This window comes from Gallus gallus, chromosome 3 (genome assembly GCF_016699485.2).
Source record: "Gallus gallus isolate bGalGal1 chromosome 3, bGalGal1.mat.broiler.GRCg7b, whole genome shotgun sequence".
Classification (NCBI taxonomy): domain Eukaryota; kingdom Metazoa; phylum Chordata; class Aves; order Galliformes; family Phasianidae; genus Gallus; species Gallus gallus.
In genome coordinates this window covers 48,439,558-48,460,521 of record NC_052534.1, presented here as the reverse complement: position 1 = coordinate 48,460,521, position 20,964 = coordinate 48,439,558, and the positions used below count along the sequence as shown (strand labels likewise).

Genomic DNA, 20,964 nt, shown 5'->3' with positions numbered 1-20,964 from the left:
GAAATCCTGATGTGCAGGCCCACCACAGCTATATCACCTGGGACCAGAGGCACTCCTGCTTCCCACCTCAGCACTCCTACCTTCTCCTTAAGAAGGAGATGTCTGAGAGTAGGTTCAGCAAAATTATCCTACTTGTTAATCCTCTTCATCTTCTGTTTCAGCCCCTTTAGCCAGGAGAGGCTTCTGTGGCCCCAGTGCCAGCACTGGCACAGGGTAAAGGATGAAACTGTGGGGCAGTATCAAGGCAGGACTAGTCTGGATCAATCTGAGCCACTGTGCTTCCCACCCTGCTTTTTCCTAAGATGACAGTTAGACACACTGAATATCTCACTGTGTTTCCATTAATTTAAGGCATTTCAAAAAGAGCATTTAGGCACATGAACTCCATATACCCATTCAGTATCTTAACCTCAAAGGTGGAGGATGGCCATACTATACTAGGTTCTACATCAATACCCAAAGAGATGAAAGACATTGTAGTCTTTGGAAACAAGCCTGAAGTTCAGCATTAGCTCAGCTGTTTGCTGGCTAAGAGCTTTTACGCATTAAGGCGTCTTCAATACATTCTAGATTCTGAAGACCAACACTGGGACCAACACTCGGGTAAGTCAGTGGAACGAAAGTAAAGTTGGTTAATTTGGCCCCAGGATGTAACCTTCAAGTGTGGTTGTACAGGAACAAATCACACTGGCTGAGTACTGAAACTACTTTTGACACAATAACCCACTGACAGGGACAAACTGTAGTATGTTCTCATGACATGAGCTAAACCCCACTGGAAGGAGGAGGTTTCACCCTTGGGATGATTCCCCCTGGGAGCTGGCTCTGGCAGTTGTCTTATTGCAAAGCAACCTCATTCAGCACATTGAACTGATGAAAATACCCCCATTTTTCTGGCCAGAGTTGGCCAGCTGATGAAACAAACCTGCTTGTTGCATGACCAGATCACTAGCAGACTGCTGGCCCAGGCAGGCAGCTGCAGGACAGCAATGAGGCCCTACCTCCTCACCACATGGCTAAGATGGCTGGCCAGCCAGCTCTTTACTACAGTCCTCACCAGTTCTCCCAGCAGTGTTTTTCCTGGCCAGAGGCAAGCTGAAACAGGCTAATTGGCCTCAAAGGAGGGAAAACAAACAATGGCTATCTCAGTTGCTCCAGAGAGATGTATTTACAGTCCCTTCTCTGGCAATGTATTCCTTTATAAGCCAATTGGTTTTGCTGCACATTCAGTGATTCAGTTCATGTCTCCCTCACACTTCAGCTTCATGCTGGATGCTAAGTGTAGCATTTCCATAATGGGAACACAATTACAAGCATCTCTGCATGCTGCCCCGCCTCACCCCTCAGCCCTGCTTTCTCCAGGGGGCTGTCCTGCCATCTCAGCTTAACCTCATCTCTGGGAAGGAGGAAAGCAGTACCGACGCAGCCATTGTCCTACTTGAGATCTGAGAAGTAACAATGCAACCTGCTCTTCTGCTGGACTCAGTACATTTCCTCTGTTTTTAAATATAGCCCTTCCTGAGCTTTTGTTATTGCACACAGTAGGTTTAAAAGAAAAAACCTGTCTGTTTGCATTCACTTAAAACCATTCCACTGATTGTAGGATGTCATTTTATTGGCTGACATTGTCTTGGCATCTTAGTTAAGTACTAAAACATCTTGTCACTATTGTTTATCTGTTGGCCACACCGATTGGACTACTACATTATTTGGGTTACTGAACTATTTTCTATCTCAGACTCAGCCCAATTTCTGAATTAACCCTTAACAAGAAACTGTCTTAATGAGTTACATTTTCTTGGGAGGGGAATGAGTACATTGCCAAAGACAACTTTCTAGTTACTCTGTGTAGCACAGTTCCACATCTACACCTATATTTGGAAGTAAACTCCCACATTCCACGCTCCTTTGTTTTTATTTTTATTTTTAAATTATTATTTTTAAAAATAAATCTACAAATGTGGCCAGTTTTCATTTCAATTTCCCTGTACAATAAAAACAAGAATAAGTTAGTGGAGTTTTTCCTTATTATTGTGTAAAAAAAAATCCTACACATATGCTTGCTGCTTTTTTTTCCCCTATGAAAAGTCAGAGTGGAGTTACACTACTGTAGAGCTGCATACAATGAAAAGTATTGCATCTATAAAATGTGAATATCAAAACAGTTTATTACCAGTTCAGGGAGTACAACCATTCTCATATTGAAAGTTTAAGTCAACAAAAGGGAGAGAGTTCATCTGAACTAGAATTACTCCTGCATGAAATGAAGCACAAGGCAAAAAAACAAAACAAAACAAAACAAAACAACAACAACAACAAAAAACAAAAAACAAACAAAAAAAAAACCACCACCACTACCACCAACAAAAAAAAACAGAGCGGAAACACTTTGGGACAAATGCCTATGTGAACTGTGGGGTGAAAATAAAACACGTCCTGTGATATTCCCCATTGCCTAGACTTCCAAACAGGCAAAGCCATGCCGATTTATGATTATGTCTCTCCGCTCTCATTATCTGGACAGAGAGGTAACAGGCAGCAGAATCTATCCCCTTTTCATTAGTTCAAGGTCAACAGCAAGAGATGGCTGGCTGACTGAGGATATTACTACCACTTTTTTCCTTATCAGGGCTCCATTTCTTTCAGCAGCAAAAAAAGCAAGGAAGCAAAGAGCGCTCAGTTGACTTCAAGGCTGAATGAAGCTTCAGCTGGCTGGCTTTCCACATGGGTGCAGACTCAAAGCAATTCTGTTCCCCTGCTCTGCTTTCCACAGTGCTGAAGGAAGGCATCATTTTGCTAGTTCACAGGCCAGCCTTAACCTCAGCATGCATCATGACCCAGAAGCATCCATTCCTCTCTCTACCCTAAGTGACTACAGTCTCAGTTTTGTGCAGAGGGATGCCAAACTGCTGCTGGAGCACGTTGTACCTGCACAGCACCTGGCAGACTGCTTCTGCCTCTCTAAGGTTTCCTGAGATAACTGCACACTAAAATTACTTCATTCTTCAATCCAGCAAAAAGGAGAAAGAACAGTGAAAGAGAAAATATGCCAAAAACATGTGGTAATTAGCAAGTATGTGCAGCACAAAAAACAACAACCACCACCAACCAAACAAAAAACCAACAAAACTAAACAGAAATGTACAGCCACACAGTATCTTGTTGGGCATCTCATACAATGTATAACTTCTATACACTGTATGGAGATCAGTACAACTTTCCATTCTAATACAAGGCCGTCTTGGTTATAGTTTGATAGCTACTCAACATCATACAATGAGGCTGTAAAGAAAAAACAGGATAAGAGGTAGTGAACAAGACCACATTATCCTGTTCATACCACAAACTCAATATAGGTAGCCAAAATAATCAAAACTCAATTTGACCAAAACTGTTGTTGTTACACTTCCCTTGGGAGAAGGAATATACGAGGCAAAAACTTTGCGTGTTAAGACTTTATGGAATTCAGATGAATGTTTTATGCAGGGAAGACAATAGAAAGTTTTATGAGGAATTCATCCAGCTGCTGCCCAAAATATATCATGAAAGAATTAATAGGAACTTGTTTTTTGTACTGAAATCAATCGTTTTCTTTACAAACTCTGCAGCTGTCTACACATCCATGAGAAAAAATCACCTTCAGAAAGACAATATGAAAAATACAGTGCTTATTTCTTACTATGTCACTTATGTTTAGGAGATAAAAACAGCAAGTCTTATAAGCAGCCATCCTGAAGACCATTTATGCTCCTGGAAATGTGAAGCTAGTAGAAAAAAAAACATATGATTTTAGTTCAGAAAGCCTGTTATAGGCTACAGTCATTTAGAATAAGCATTTAAAATCTTCCAGGTGTGCTTATACGACTAAACAGAAAAAAAAATAAGGAGCTTCCTTCGAAAAGGAAGGTGCCAGATAATTATAAGGAAGCTATATGAAAGTGCTGCTCCACATCCTCTCCAAAACATGCCTTCAGTCACTGGATGACTCACTAAGCTGAGTGTCATTGGAGTTCCATTTAAATTACAGTTACATGTTCACTTGTAATTTCATTTGTCCATCAGGTTTGCGTAACAATTACCATCAAGCCCAAAGGCTCTGCCAGCCATGTCTGCCATAGTCCCAAGAGGAAATATCCTCCTTCACTTCTCTCTCTCTCTTTTTTTAACTAAACTCGTATGAGTGGTTGACACATCCTGCCTTTTATTTTGAGTGTACATATACACATACGTACATATATATATTTATTTAAAAGAAATCCTTATACAATCTTAGATCACCTTAACAGAGTTAGAACAATGGTATGATTTGCAAAACAGATGTCCCAAGGACTACATCCAACTCATTTAGTGTTTTTTTTTTTCAGCTATAAGACAAGACATGGCTGATTTGCAGGTACAGCAGGATTTCTAAGTAGAGAAGAAAAAAACAAACAACAACAACAAAGTTCCAGAGGAATCTGTACTTACAAAGTAGAAAAAACAGACGACTAGAGGATACAAAAAAATCAACAGCTTACTGAGGAAACCTCTCTGTTCTGTGACTTATGGTGTTACACTGTATTTGACAAGAAATGCATGTAATTCATATTATCTAATTGTAATCTATTGTTAGCTAAGTTAGGACAATGTACAACCATTTGAAACTTGAAATACTGCAGAAAACAGATGTTGTTTCTCAGGAGAATCTAGCAGACACATGACTGCGGATAACTTCTCAATAAAATCTGATGGGATGAACTGCACACTCCACACTCCCTCAGCAAGAAACAATACAAGAGGAAACTCAAGAGATCTATAAATAGCACTGTAAACCTACATGTATTGTTGTCAGCACACTAAAATCTGTTGGAATATTGAGGTGTGGCATGAAGGATCTCCACTTGTGGGTTTCAGTAAGGAGCCATTTCAACAGTGGAATCACCACGAGAAATTTTTTCACCAGTCTTCAAATTAAACTGCCCTATGTTGCACAGAAATGTCCACTGTGCACAAAACAAGGATGCTAGTGCATAAAAATCAGGCAGAATATCCCAAATATCTCCAAGATCAAACTAGCTTGTTCCACAGAACCTGAAAATTTCCCCCAATTTGTCAGGCATCAGAAAGCAGCTGACATTTGGAAATACGGAAGGAAACAATTTAACAGGAAAATGAAGGAAAAAATAATATGAAGAGAACACACTGTTTAGTTTACTTAAAGAAAGAAATACAAGTTTTTACTGAAGTTTTAATGAAAATTTGCTGAAGCTGATGATGGCCAGAGGAGGTGGGAAGAGTGAAGCTTATATTCCCCTCTCCAGAAATCTTTAAACAAAAAGGAGCCTTGTTGTAAAGTAAAACAGCAATCACCCTTTGAAACTCAGCACATTGACTGCTTTCAAAATGACCAAAACAGTATTTGAAAAGATGATGATCCTACTCCAACATATGCTGTAGCATTCCTTGCAAGAAACATCTTTGTCTCACTGGCATGCTGGATGATATCAGGTGCAGAAGTCCATCTGGCATCAATTATTCTATTATGATTTTCTCTTACATTAATGTTTCCACATTCTTGGCAATTGTCCTATTTTGTGAAAGTATTTACAACAACAAAATGCACAGACATTGCTCTGCCATCAGCATCTGGATGAAGTTACAGAAGTACCAAATGCTGAGTATGCAATCCTAACTGACCTTGCTGCCAGGTGCTCAAGCAAGGTGGAAGCAGCTTGTGCCCTGACATGTTCTCAAGAGGATTTCCAGGACCCAATTTAGTCGTCTTGAGTGGAAATAGTCTGACTGAGAGCAGTCTCCTGGGCACCATGAAGAAAAAAAACACACAACGGTCCACATCTGTCCAGTACAGTTTTTGAGACAGCTGCACAGGGTACATCAGGAATCAGCCAGCACTTGGTTGGCCAAGTTCTTAGCAAATGGGTCCCTGTAATACTGCTGAAACTCAGATGTTGCTGTTAGTGATGTGCTGAGGCACCAAAGACTCAGAAGAGGCATTTCATTAGTTATTAAATAAAATACTTAGGGACAGATGTAATCTGCAAGAGAATAAGCAGATTTCCTCCCTTAAGTAAAACATTTGTGACTCACATACATGACAGTGGTTTCTCCTACCAGAGTTGTCTCAACTCAAACATTTTTACCTTGGAGAGTATAAACCAGTATTTGAAGCAAAAGAAAATGACCCCCCCGATAACAGCAAAAGAGTGTAAATATTGTAAGTTTTTATCAAAAAATGCATCTCTCTGAGGTTGAATGTTAAAATAGGCCAAATGTTTGATGTATTATTTGTTTGTACTATTCACAGAGCGGTAGGATGTTCCACAGGCTGTTCAGAGCTTTTCTCTGAACCTAGATAATTCAATGGATAAACAGAATGCTGAAAACAAAAAGCTATAAAAAAACAAAACAAAACAAAAAAAAAAACCACCCAAAAAAACCCAAACCAAAACCCAATCAAACAAACCACAACAACAACAAAAAACAACCACCACCAGAGGAGATACAGCTAGAGAGAAAAAAAGTATTACAAATACCAGGTAACTCATTCCAGAACACCCCGTACTCCATCCCAGCCCACTCAAATCCTTTTCCAGCAGTAATTGCTCCCTTGGCCAAGGTCTGCATCCTGAATCTCCCTCCCTCTGAGGCTTTTGTCTGAATCCCTGGCAGAAGACTCGAACTCACTGCCTCTTGTACAAAATCACCTCCTCGCTCAGAAGAAATCCTTCTCTCCAGCTCACTCCTGAGGTCAGAGGCTTCTAGGGCTGCTCCCATTCCTGACAAACAGCCAGCGTATCAGACAGTGCTCTGAAGGAATAGATCTAGAGAGTATTTCATGGAGGGTTGCTCTTCTCATGTACTGCTTCAGAAACAGGAATGTCCAGATTATCTGATGTTCACGGGTACACAGTCCTCCTGCTTTGTCCAGTGCTTGGGTATCCCAGTGGCCAAGAGGTGATCAAGTTGCACAAGTAGCTCAGGTTCTTTCTGCTTGTGGTATCTGGGAAGAGGGTGGGCCACATCCCAGTCACCTTGCTTTTGCTCAGGGGCTGGGCACCCTTCACTTCCTCTGAAACTTCTTTATTTTGTATCAGTTGAGGGCCATCTCTCAAACCCTGGGAGCAAGCCCCACTTCGTGCTCTTGATCTTCCCTTTACCATTTTGTTTAGAAGATTCCTAACTTTCACACAAGGCTTCCCGTGCAAGTCTCACATGCTAACGTAAGAAAATACAGGGTTTAACTGTAGCCCAGGAACTGAAGATGGTGACAAGAGGAGACAATGCAAAGCAAGAACAAGCTCTGCACGCAACAAACGTTACCCTTCCCAGTTAAGTCATACTAATGAAGAACATCAGTAAAAAGTGCATTGTAGACCTTTTGCAGTATCTAACATTCTGTACCACGTATCCTCCAAAACCATAGCAGAATGCACAGAGATTCTCCTCGAAAAAAAAGAAGAACGAACAAGCAATTTTTGCCCTGAAGTTGGCCATTTGCTATTTTAAGAAGCTTCCAAAACAATGCTAAGGAAAGCAAACTTTGAAGAACCTATGCTGAAGCTCACACTTCTGCTGAATGACAGAGGATCATACAAATGCTTTGAAAAACACTGATTAAAATACTGTAGATAACATGATAAAGAAGGAAGCGTGATCAAGAATAGTAATGCAACCATTTTTCCATTAGTCTTATGTCATTAACTTTAGGTATAAAAACAGATCTATAACTTCATGAGGGACTTGCTACTATGATATGAAAGGTAAAGAAAAAGAAGTCTAATTTTTATAATTTTGGCTTTATTTTCTAGAAGGAAGGAACACACAGGTGGTGCACCAGGGCCTTCAGAAGAAGGACTTTCCTGAACTTCCCTGCAATAACAACTGTGAGGAGAAAGTAAAAATAGTAATAATAAAGAAGACAAATGTGCAACTTAACTCTCTCTTTGTAATAATGATTTTCAAAGTTTCTCTAAGGAGATACTAAAACTCAAATTTCCGTTCACTGAACTTACACCATGAGCTAATATGCTGTGAGATTGATTTAATTTTCAAAAGAAACCAGAAAAAAATTTGTTAACTGAGGGTACAATCTTAATCCTACAAATCATTGTACTTGTATCAAATAGAAATTTATATATTTATAAAGATAATGCTTTTCAAAGTACTTTAAAACAAATGCAACACACCTGGGAAATACATGAAATAAAACCTCCCTTTTAAAAGGTGAGTGAGATAAAAGGCAGAAAAAGTTAAATGTTTTGCCAAAAGTTAGAGAAGGAGCTGAGGTGATGCCAGGAGAATAGAACCTGATGAAGGCAAATCTGATTCTCATCTTCATCTCATCTAACTGAAACTCAAAAATTACTATGCCAAATAGTAATGAAACATCCACGAAACATCTCCATAATAATAATGAAATCTTTGCACCAGTATTTTCAATGAAATAAAATTTTCTTTATTTCTCACACTTTGCTCTGAAGTACTCAGTATGAACTTGCAATTTTTCATCAGATTTCTGCAATAAAACAAAGGATAGCAACATATTCACATTAATAACAAAAATGTTATTAGACTACCAACCATATTTGGAAATGCATCTCTATTAGTCTGAAAAACAAACCAACCCCCAGACATGCTCTGTGGCAGGCATTAAGTATTATTCCCAAATCAGTATGTGAAAGGACAAAGAAGGACTGGGTAGTAATAAATTTCTGCAGCCAACATGGAATGAGTTAACAGAACTCTCTTGCCTAACATCTAGTGGAGGATGATCTATGGGAACATTTTCTTGAGCATTTGAAAATGCATAGAAAATACACCGTCAAAGAAGTGAGAGTCCATTTGTGCACACACAAGGTAAATCATAAAAAATCTAAAATAAAATGATAACATGGAAATTAAAAACAAGTGGGAATATCATCTCTGTGATACCAAAGTGAACAGAGCGGCACACAAGGCCATAAGCTTTATTTACTCTCACAGTATAGCCCCCGGGCTGCTCCTAATCAAAACAAGGCCAGCTAGTAATGAACTCTCATTCTTGGCAAAGAAACTCTTCACAGTCAATGCAGCCCACAGCACATCCACCAGCACTCAGCTCTCCTCATCCCTCCAGGTGCACACAATGGTCGCTGAAGAGTGGTGATGCCCAGCAGCATGTGACTGCCCACCCACCTGGGTATAGTCCTTGGTGAGCTGTTGTGGTTTATTAGTGGGAAAACTGCTTTATCTTTGCCTCGGTCCTGTCTGGACAGATTACCTGCAAAGCTTCTGGTTTTGGCGTTTGCCAAAACGCATGTCAAATGCAGTGGCACCGCTGCTCTTTACTACAGACAGGATCAGGGCTACACTATTCACAGGGTTTGTGCAAGGTCTCTGACAGGCAAATCTGACATGCACTCTACCAACAGCATGACATCTCTATCACATACAAAAATGGTTTTATTCCTCTGTGCTCTTGCTGTTTTGCTGCAGCTGGGTGCTTATACCTGCCCCATGCAGACTTTCCTAGCCACTACTAGGAAACATCGGAATGGGAAAAAGCCATCAAAAGCTGAGGAAGGTGAGAAATACCTGTATCTTCCTTGCTGCATTTGTTAGTGAAACATCATCTATTATATTCATTTGTTTCAGTCTAGCAAAATCTCCCATTATAGTTGCACAGAGCAGCACGCACTGTGCATGCACAGAACCTCAGAGAACTATTGGTACAGAAGTTACATGCTTTAAAGCAACCAAAGGCAGGCAGGGAACATGCTTTATCAGACCAGAGCAGTGTGTATCTCCTAGGCTTTTGTCTCTGGCAAAGGTTGCGCCAGATGATTTTAAAGAGAAAAGCTAAAGCTACAGAAACTTGACAAAGCAACAGTGGGAGCTGATACCATGAATCCTCAAACCATGGAACACCACGCTCAGAACTTTCTCCAAATTACTTACCTATATTAATTACAACCCTGCATATTGTTGATGGCTATATCCTTTTATAAATCTTGTTAAATTCTTGGCCTTAGTGACTTTTCCCGTGTTAACGACTTCCACATTTTAATCACATGAGAGAAAGTATTTCCTTCTTTTATAGAGGTATTAATACAGATGCCTGGCAACTTCTCCTCACACAACTGCAGAAATGCTTCAAAGAAAAACTGGTTCCCATGCAGTAAGAACACAGCTTCAGATAACATCTACAGCCTTTATAACAGCATAGGGATATAACACAGGTATAAGTACAAGTCTATGAAACGCACAAGACTTCAGATGTAAATCAAATGTGAACACAGCAACTTAACAGTTCTGGGCTTTATCATTATTTCAAGCATTAGAAACAAGTTAATGTGTCAAGAGTCCTAAAATCTTTTCTGTGTTAAAGAAACTGAGAATGATCAAAAAAGCTTTAATTAACAGAGAGAAAAAAAAGAGAAAAGGTCTAAGTGCTGGAGAATACAAACCTGTTACTAAACCAATATGGGAATAACAGTTGAGGTCAGATAATAGCAATTAGCTTTGAGCACACATTTCAGATTAGCGATTCTATAAAAAAACCCTCACATCACACCGTGTGCAACTTAGCATTTAAAACCAACTTCAATACCCTGCTTTCAGAAGAAAATGCCTAAACATTTATGGATTGCTGCATTACCATCTCAGTAATATTCTTCTGCTTGTCGGGCTCCTTACCCACCAATTAAAATTTTAGCTGAAATAGATGCTTCCCTCGAATGTTCATTTTATGAGATCCAGGTTATAATATAGAAGTAGTTTGGATTGCATAAGCCTAACAAATACGATTTTGTAAGTTTCCTCTTTCTCAAGTCTGGCACTGCTCCTCCAGCTATGCAGTAACTTCAGAGTTTCTGCAAGCCAGATGGAGTGGCTGCAGTGCCACATGACGAAGGATCTTTACTTTTTGATGTATCTTCTGGGATTAGTGGGGAGGGCAAAAAGCCTGGCAGAATGCTGAAAAAGCCAGCACAGGTCAGGAAGTCATTTCTGGGAGCAGCTGTCTGCTCTAATTGCTTTTACAGATGAATGCTGTATAGGGAAAAGCTGGCATCTAGTAGGTGCTGCAGACAGATCCATTATACCCTCATTAAGTCTATTATTAAAAAGGAAAGATACTGTGAGAGAGAAGGGAAACTGACGGCATATGCAGGGGACATCCAGGCAACCCGGGAGCTGCTCTGTGACATCCCAGTTACTTGTTTCCTCTCATTACAGTTTGACTCCTGAGTTGATTATTCTGGTACTTCAGGCTTACAGTCCCTCTGCTGCCCAAGTACCGCAGTCTCTTCCCAGCCAGCTTCTGCACAACTGCATTTTTGTTGGAGTGGTATAAGGCACCTGGAAAGTAGCAGAGGCCTACCTACAAAACACCACATAGCAAGCTCTAAGTGCTGGGAGCTGATGCACGACCAGCTCATGCATCCCCTCTGTGGGCACCAGCAGGGCAGCTGCACTTCAGTAACACGACTTTCATCTGCAGATACATGTCCATCAGAACCCTAAATCTCGCACTGCATTACCTTTGGGCCTGATATTAAATACGCGTCTGGAAAGAATAAAAGGGCGGTCAATTGTTTTGAACTGAGGAAAAGGCAAGAATTTTTCTTACTCAAGTGTCAGAAAATATTAATGTAACTTTGTACTTTATAAAGTGGAAAGACTCCAAAACCAGCCAGTGCTCCATGTACCTGCAGTGATAAGCAGAAGAATGTTTAGCTAGGATACAGTCCTATTAAAGAAAAAGTCTGCCTTGTAAATCACTTTCCCATCTGGGAGAGTACTGCAAGCCCTGCAGGAGAACACCAGCAGTGAGCTGTAATGCCAAAATTTCCTCTGCAGTATGTATTTGGTTCTGAATCCAGTCCAGAGAAAACACCAGGCGGCATCAAGACAGAAGCTTTTAATTGCCCTATAAAATGAAGATGACTTTATCCCCTTCAAACTGAGCTTTTATGAATACATCCCTGGAAAACGGTACCCCATGCAACCACTAGGCATAGCACTGCAGTTAGCTGGGATTTACCTTGCATATGATTTGTTGTTTTTCTTAAAACTGTACTGGAAATTATGTTGAAAGGCCTATAAGAAAGCACATTTCTGGATCATCATGGCTTTTAAATCCAGGAAAAAGATTCAGAACATATATTTAATTAAATGGTCCATTTGATATAACTAAAGGAATGAAAAAGTTACTATTTCTTTTCCTAAGATCACCTTAAACATATGAACTATTTTCTACTTGCATGGCACACAGACGCTTGGCTAACATTTCAGAGTTGATTCAGGTTAGCCACAGAAAACCCCCTTTACCCTGCAATAAGAATGTTCATGGTTAGATGTACTAGAACTGTAATTCTGCTTTAATTTTATGTCATGACATGTGTGCATGTGTACAGAGGGCATTTGTGTACACATTCACCAATTTTCCTCCATTCCTTTCTTTTTGACTAGGGGGCAAAGAGGGTGTCCCAATGTTGCCCATTTTGTATAGCACATGTAAAGCATCAGGAAAAAGGGAAATAAATTTGAAATGATTATTGTCATTTCCTATTAAAAAAACGTGAAAAAGTCTGTTCTTATGACAGATTTCTGCCAGCAGCATGGGTGCTTGTGCAGTTGGCCTTTCTCAACCAGCACAAGGCACAGCTTTGCCCCTTTTCCTTCCCTTCACTTTCCTCTTAGACCAACTTCAGTAAACTTCAGTATTGCTCTATCTTTACCTCTCTTACATATTAATCTCTTACAGAGTATGTGTCCCTGTTCACCAGCAGGGGAATATTTGAAGTAATGTATCTATTTGTATAGCAGTGCCAGACATTCCTCCTATGCTCTTCCTGTGCTGTGCCTGTAATTGTATCTGTCTTTCAAAAATTCAATCAAGGAACAGTTAATGAAAATCAATTAAATTAGTCTTTTGACAACACAGAGCAGCACCAGTCAGATGACATACTTCAAGTTCCTGACGGAGCAACAAGAAGGAAGCAGCAAATGCTGGTAAGTTTCCACTGCATCCCTCAAAATGCTGGTGAAGGAGGCCTTAAAAATGTTTGTTGCAAAGGGAGTACAGTGTAAAACAGCTGTTGATTTCCAAATGAGACAAGAGAGAAGCTAAATAATTCAGAAAATAAAATCTACAACACTGCAAGAGGGAATTAACTCTTGTACTATCCATAAGGTTTTGTTTTCCATAAAGGATGCAAAAATCCTCAGACAACATGGTGTGCACTGATGCAACTTTTGTATTTGATTCTATGTAGCACACTCAATATATCAGGGTGAGAGGAAAGAAAAGAGAGGAGATGGGGTGGGGGGTAGGAGGGGGGAGAAGGATGAAAGATATCCTAATGATCAGGAAGGCACCCATTACAAATTTAGTTGCCAAGTCAAAATGAATTTGTGAACATGTAAAGAAAATTTCTCCCCATGAACATTCACTAGTTTTCTATTTTTGTAGTCAAAACATTTATTTTCTTGACAACATAAAGAAGTTGTGAATGTTTCTAAAATCTGATTTGAATGACTTAATTTATCCTGAGAATACAGATCCAGAAATGAAACATCCTTAATTGCACCCTGTTGCTACTAATTGTGTGGGTAGATGGATAGGTAGGCCCACACATGGGTAGTTATTCGTATGTGCTGAGTGTGACACAGCTATGTCAAAGCGTTCCCATCACTTCTGGCTTCTTGTGCCTGTTGGTCACAGCATGTGTCGCAGGGCTCATGCATGCTCCACCTGTAGGTTCTAGTGCTATAAATTGAGCTTGGGGATGCAGCCAAACAGCTCAAAGCTTCTTCTCTAATATAAAATGCAGCACTCTGTCTGTCAGAAGGAAACACTGGATAAGACTGTCTGCAGTTAGTACCAAGAATGCTGCACGTGGTCTGCATTCGCACTAGCCTTACAGCAAGGACGTGCCCAACACAGCATTTGGGGAAGCTGGGCTGCCCCTCTGGCACTTGGCCTCTGAAGAAATGAGAAAAGTCTCTTTGCAGAATGAAATGGAAAAAATAAAAAATAAAATAAAATAAATGACAGCTTTCACGCTGCTCTTATTTGTCAAGCTCTTCATACGGTCTATACAAACAAGAAGAAATTAATACGGCACGTAAATGTGCCAAACCAATTACAGTTGCTCCTGTTTTTCAGACAAGCACCATTTAGCAGTCTCACACCTGGAGGGCCAGCCAAAATCGACGTATCTCTGCTCAGCCAAAGGCAAGAACCATGCTTGGTGCTCTGGGGCATGAGGAGCTCTAGAGTGCTGGGGGCAGGCAGCAAAAACCTCCACAGTGGTTGTTTCAAGATGTTGAGAATCCAGTGATGCATTTAACAGCAGTACATTACAGTTACGTTGTAAACAACCAATTAACCTTCCCTCAAGTATCATACGATTCATGAAATCAGACAGTATTAGTGCACTTCACACTAGTTCACTGGTTGCTGTTAGTACCGCACTGCGCTTTACCACAGCAAGTCTCCTACTTCACAATGAAGCAACACCAACTATCAATATTTGATCTGTTCAAGCAAAAAAGATGATTAAGTACAGATGTAACCTAGTATTACTAAAAACAAGTTACTGAAAGTAATAATTATTAAAAAACTAGAACAGTTATATACAAAGCAATTGTTATTAAAACTAGCATTTGACAGCTTTTTTCTCCTTGAACCACTCCAGCTATAAGCAAAGCTGCTCATCTGAGCCATAGTCTCACAGTTGCAGCTTGTTCGTTCGCTGTGGGTAATCAGCAATAAACGTATATGACCAAACTCGCTGAGGCACTACTGAGATTGTTTGGATCACAATGGAGGAAAACAGCTAACACAAATTTTATAGCTTTCAATAACACTGTGTGTTTCAAAGACCAGTCATATGAAACTAATAACAGCTGATGAAGCTGTTTATATTAAGGAATATCTTTGCCAAAGTGCAGGAAGATCTATTAACTCAGGAAACAATCATGGGAAAAAAGCCCTCCACTATAAGTACATTACTACTGAGGCAGAAAATAAATGAATTTCATAGCATGATGTGAAAGCAGAAATATCCACGCAGTAGAGGCAGAGAGAATGAGCTGCCTTCTCAACAGCACAGCTCATATTCTGGGGGAAGACCAACAATCCCCAGCTGAACATTGGTCCAGGGCTGCTGTTCTCTTGTTAATTATGCTCCACGTTGACATGGCATAGCTCAGCATAATGGAACGGATGCAAAGCACATAAGCAACCTACAGAGTCTTCAGACATGAAAGCTATAGCTACATGTTCAGATGGGCATAGCTTTGGAGATATTTGTATTTTAGAGGGAAGATTTCAGAAATCTTCTTTCAAAACACTGGGGCCTCTCATACTGAATTATAGTGACATTTTTTTACAGAGTTTTCCTTCAATTCCAAATTCCAAAGTTATATACATACACATACCCACTATGATCTATTTTTCCCCTGTGCAACGCTGTATCTTTGTAGCCTGGCTCCATATGCTGCAAAGCCAAGTAAGAAGTGAAAATCTAACTTCATTTCCAGACTGGGAGATCACAAGCAACCAAATTCCAGAAACCACCACGTGAGAAGAAGACTCTTGAAAGCTTTAAAAGCTTTGTGTCAGTGACTTGGATGCAAATCCAAAATTTGACTTGGCTTTGAAAGCACCCAAACATGCCTATTCCTATGCAGACCTCCAGGGCTACTCTCTCTCCCTTGTTCTCCCCATGAAGGCACACACGCCTGCCTGCTTTCTAATATCTTGGACCCCTTCCCAGAGCAGTGTGATATCCCCCTTCCTCCCTTTAAAGATGTGACACAGAATCCAGCTGCAACTGCACTGAGATTTGGTCAGAAACACCATGTATCGGTTCCTGGAACTTCCATTTTGACATACAAAGCAGTGTGTTATTGCTGAATAAACACAAGATTATATGATAGAAAAACAACCCACTTCCTCAAAAATATCACAAACTTCAAAACAATGCTTTAAAATGTTCCATAAAAGAGAAGAAGGATGATTATGGGGGTCATAAGGAAGGAAAATGGACTTGGATTGTGGCGATAGGACAGTCAAAAAGCCTGTAGACTAAGAACTAAGAAATAAAAAGGTCCACATAAGGAAAAAACAGTTCCATAATCAGAAGATTTTAAAAGTTTTGCAATATCCAGATGGACCCAGCTGTCCTTAAAAATGATAGGATTTCCTAGCTTTGTTTACCTATACCTACATCTTACCAAATCAAACCTCAACAAATCCTGCTTGAACTTCACTAGACACAGAGGTTCCATGGAAAATACTGCAGCTCTGAAGCTGCCAGAGGAGATCTTCTTCACCCTTAGCGTCAGTGATATCCCCCACACAAACACTGCCAAAAGGTTCACTTCTTGACTGTGCTGTGCAATTCCTTCAATTGGCAGCTGTTTCCTTCACTGTCATTTCAGCCCATCCCAAGAGAAAAAAACCACATACTTTCCCCAACTCAATTGTCCCACAGCACTCACTATCAGCTCAGCAACAACAGTATGTGCACAGCTGTGTAACATCTGGCATACAGGTGTATGGAACTGCATTTGCTTGCTGCCTGGCTAGTCACCACACACTCTTTGGAGGGATAACAAACAGTTATCTTGTAGAAAGACAGTGCTGTTGTGCTCACTGCTCTTAGCTGCATTTATCTTCAATGGTGTAATCTCCAGACAGTAAGGTAGAAATGTAAATGTCATGCTCATTTATTAAGAAAAAAAAAAAATCCTGTGGGAGACAAGCACAGTCCTTCACTCTAGTACTGATAACCTAGCTTGAATTCTGATCTATTACCAAGGAGGAAGTGGGTGGGGCTGCAACGCATGCTCTAAATAAATTGTCCTGCGTGGTCTGAAATGGAGCTGGAGCTATTACTTTCATTCACCAGCTGGAGATTACAAACTAATGCCAGAAGCACTGCAAACATTAGTCTTAAACACTGCACCAAAGGCAGACTAAACACAGAGGTTCACAAAAGAAATAAGCCTGGTATAAAAGCAAAGGTCACAATTAAAATGCAGTCAAATCCTACGAAGAGTATGGGAGAAAAGTGAAAGATATTAAATATTAGGGAAGAAAAAACAAGGAAAAATAAATCCAGGTCATATTTACCAAAAGGCTTGGTTCAGCAAAACAGCTAATTCTAAATACTAATATAGTGTAAGACAGATCTACACAGCAAATGTGAGGATGTAACTCACGTCCAAGAAGTACTGTGGGCACATAGGCATACGTGTGTGAGCTTCAATAAAACAGATGTAGATGCAGCCACTGGAATGAGACAGGATAGATTTCAGCACAGACTAACAAGCCATGTGCATACGCAGAAGCTTGCACCGCAAATGCTCGTTGCATCTTTATTACTACCACCACCTGAGTGTGCTCCAGCTTGCTCACAGTACAGACGTTTTAGATTTCTGCACACGTAACAGCAATAGACATTGCTTTATGCCACTTTGTCCCCAGTAACCCACGTCAGAAACTTATTAGTAGAGAAGACACCAGTGGCACTGTGACTCGTGATACCTGAAGCAAGTTCTCAAACAGCAACCAACGATGGCTTGGTCTGTAGACAAACCAACATGACAATACAGCTTATGAACTCAATCTGTGTACCACTGCAAAACGTTGGATTTTCCTCTGCTGTCCTCCTTCCATTAAAAAAGAGCACACTCTTTAGCAATACAGTACCTGTGCTCAAAATGGAGGCAATACACTAGAAAAATAGCAAATGTGTAACCCAATCAAATTATTCAGGCAATGCTGAAATTGGAGAACACTGATTGGTGTTTTTCAGCCCCTGACACACACAACAAAACATTTGCTTTTTTCCTTCTAACTTTCTCCAGAAGGAATCCCTGCATAAAGAAAAGGTTCATCACTTTACATCCCTCCATCTCTCAAAAACCTTCCTTTTCTGAAATGAAACTGAACAAGAATAATGTTAAACGGATAGCCATGAAGGCAGTAAACATGAAACAGTTATCTCAGGAGGAAGGGCAAGTCCATACTATACAGCAAAGCTTTAAAACATTTCCAGCTCTGAAATGGATTAGCAGCATGGACTGATAGGTGCTTTGGCAGAGAGAAATGTGACAATATGACATGAAATATGGGTAGGTTATTAAAACAGCAAGCTGTGCTGGCACCTGCGGTTTGCTGAAATTCAAATCCAGTTGCCAAACAAAATTCCTATTTGGAATTAAGAAGGGGCATCTCGTCAATTGTCAAAAGCTTTCAGACTCACTCAATTAGTTCTGAAAACAAACAGGTGCAATATTTTCTTTAACTAATGTTATGCAACATACACGTTTCAGTTTTGCTGTGTTTCTACTCCATACTTCTCTATTCTTCTTGTTATGGCAGCTGGAGTCAGTTAGCAAATGTCTCTCATTCTGATGCTCTAAAACAGTAATTTAGCTACATCCATAACTCCTTGCACAGGCTCTGTCTGTTCTCCATTGAGTCATAAGTGCGGGGCCAAGCCTCCTAAGCATGTTTCTGGAGGGCTTTTGATTCAAAAGTAAATGCTAGAAAGATTTAACCAGAGAGGAGTATCTACTTCGCTTCCTAAAAATACTTCATAGCTAGTGTGGGGAAAGGTGCCACTCCACACGAAAAATAACAAACCCCCTCTTCTTGCCAAGAATTGAGGACAGATATTCTGAGCCATTACATCCATGATTGAACCAGCAGCTACCTCAACTACTTGCTTATACATAAACAACAGTCCCCAAAAGATGAAGGGAAGACCTGAAAAAGAGCTAATTTTTACTAAATAAGCAGTAGATAGTCAGACATGGTACTTCCAACTACAACAGTGAGCATCATTATGCCCTGGTATACCATCTTCAGTGTAACAATGATCTGCTTCAAGAATGGGCTTTGCAGTTGTTTGACTGGGAGGGCCCATCACATGATCAGTATCCAGGATGAGAGCAAAAGAAATATCTCAAATACTATTAAAAATTTGTGCCTGGAAATAAGATCTTGCTTTCTGTTTTGCTGAAAGCCTGGCAGATCCCTCCAAAGAGTTGCCACTGAGTGGCTAAGCTTTAAATCACTAAAGGGGTTTTCTAGTGTCAAAAGTTTGTTTGATTCTAATTATCAGAATTTTATATTATTTAATTCAGAGTTAAAAAACACACAAAAAAAGAACCCACCTAGAGCATTCCTACTGCTTCAACGTCTACGACCATGTGAAAAAGCAGGGAGCAGGGTGGATAGAGCAATGAGTACTCAGCATAAACAGATGGAAAATTTGCAGTGAAGAACAGATAATCAGTGCAGAAAAGAGCACAACTCTGCATTCCTCTGTTTCCTGCCCCTTACTTATGTCTCCACGCTGCCCCAAGACTCCAGGCTCTCTCTGGAAAGTAGAGGACTGCAGCATGAAGAGCATGGGCTGTTCCTCGGCAGCGCCTATGCACACACAGGGCTCAGTGCAGTTTGCTGCACCGTCATGGAAGAAGCTCTTTAAATTCATGGCTAACTAGCTGAGCCTGTTGGAGCAGAAGAGCTCTGTTGCTTCTAAAGGACTGACATACTGTGGAAGCTCACTACAGATCAGCATATGTTCCTTTGATGAGATGAAGTTGTATACACATTCAGGTCAGCAGCTTTCTAATATCTTCACATTGGCGGCATCTGCCAGTTAGCATGACAGAGGCTAAATGAAAGGGATGTGCTAATCTTGACAGTGTATTTAAGGAAATGTTTTTCAATAAATACAACAAGCTTCAACATCTCAAAGGATTGCAAGGCTCAGGTTGTGCTCTCCTTCAAACCATGCCCCAGGCAGCACACAGTGTTGCTTCCAGCACCAGCCTGAGATCTAAGAAACATGCATAATCTCCCAGTTCTTGTTTGTGATGGACAGTTTCCCTCTCATCTGCAGCAGGGGATCATATTTTACTTGCATTTCCTCTTTCAAGAAAGTTAGGGATGAAAAGCACTATGTATGACATGGCACATTATAGCAAATAAACATAGGTTGCTCTGAAAGTAATACCTCCTATTTATTTCCATGGAAACCACAACAGATACAAAGAACACAATAACACTACTTGGTGGAGCAAGTTCTCAGCTACAAAACAGTATTTTTCAACATAGCCAACATGAATAGCTGTGCATTTTTGCCAGAGATGAACAAGAGTCTGCATGTCATGCTCACAAGCATTTGCATCAGCAGAGGTGACCCACTGTCGCTGCTATCACTGCTTGAAAAACATCACACACTGCACCTCACTGCGCTCATATCCATTGTTTGGTTTCCATAAATGTTCAGCAAGAGTCAGTGAATGTCAATGGGTACCATCTTCTTGGCATGGAGGAATTCAGTGACATGCCTTTGTTTCATACACACTTCCATGTAAAATGCCATTCTGTCAGACTGCCCCTCTGCTGCCATCTGTCACACAGCAACAACATGTAATAGAATATTGTCAAGAAGGTTCAACCTCTACTGCCATACCACCAACATCCACCTCTGACATTGTGGGCCAACAAAATAAAAGTAGGAAGCATTACTTTTGGAGCAGCCTCCTTATTGCATGACACCATATCAGATGGGAAGGATGACACTGCAAATTGATTTTTAATAGTACATTTGGGAGTTGCTAAAGATATCCATATCACAGTAAACATCTACTGCTTACCATCTTCCTTTTCTGTCCACTGACAGCAGATATCAATTAATGAACAGCTTCCTCAAAACACTTTTCCTACACTTTATATGAAGCCATATGAAGTAACTTGTGATATGAATTAAATAAAGTATTCAAAATATACAAAAAGCCCAACCTGGTCCCTTTACTGCAAGGTTATTTATGATGTACCTTATTTATGTTTTATGAATGCCTCAAGGCATAAATAGGCACACGAAGAAATCAACAAGCACTTTTACAATTAGATAATTGAGTCTGCAGATTTCAGTAAATATCCAGTTTCTG

General features: G+C 40.2%; 1 protein-coding gene across 2 annotated transcripts in view; it reads right to left on the bottom strand.

Annotated features, from left to right (window-relative positions):
* Positions 1-20,964, bottom strand: part of MTHFD1L (methylenetetrahydrofolate dehydrogenase (NADP+ dependent) 1 like) — a 142,336-nt gene that overhangs the window by 7,484 nt on the left and 113,888 nt on the right. The gene's annotated exons all lie outside the window — the stretch shown is intronic.